Source organism: Nestor notabilis, unplaced genomic scaffold (genome assembly GCF_000696875.1).
Source record: "Nestor notabilis isolate BGI_N333 unplaced genomic scaffold, ASM69687v1 scaffold15749, whole genome shotgun sequence".
Classification (NCBI taxonomy): Eukaryota; Metazoa; Chordata; class Aves; order Psittaciformes; family Psittacidae; genus Nestor; species Nestor notabilis.
This window is the reverse complement of record NW_009942534.1, coordinates 1-308: the sequence shown is the minus strand read 5'-3', so window position 1 is coordinate 308 and position 308 is coordinate 1.

Sequence of the window (308 nt, the reverse complement as noted above, 5' to 3'; positions counted from 1 at the left end):
TGGACGTATTCTAACGGGATGACGCGGAATCACAGAATGGTTTGGGTTGGAACGGATCTTAAAGCCCATCCAGATCCAACCCCCTGCTACGGGCAGGGCCCCCTTCCACTAGACCGTATTTTCGAAGTCACAGCTCTGTACGGAAGCCGAGCCTTTCCTCCAGCAGGCTCCACTGCTCCAGTTAGTGCGCGTACCAACAAATACCCGAAATAAGCACACAGAAACACGCTTCCATCCCGCTCGTGCTTCAGCCGCGGGCGTTACCCGCAGGGCAGGGCAGGGCACCGGCACTGCGCTCCCCGCTTCCT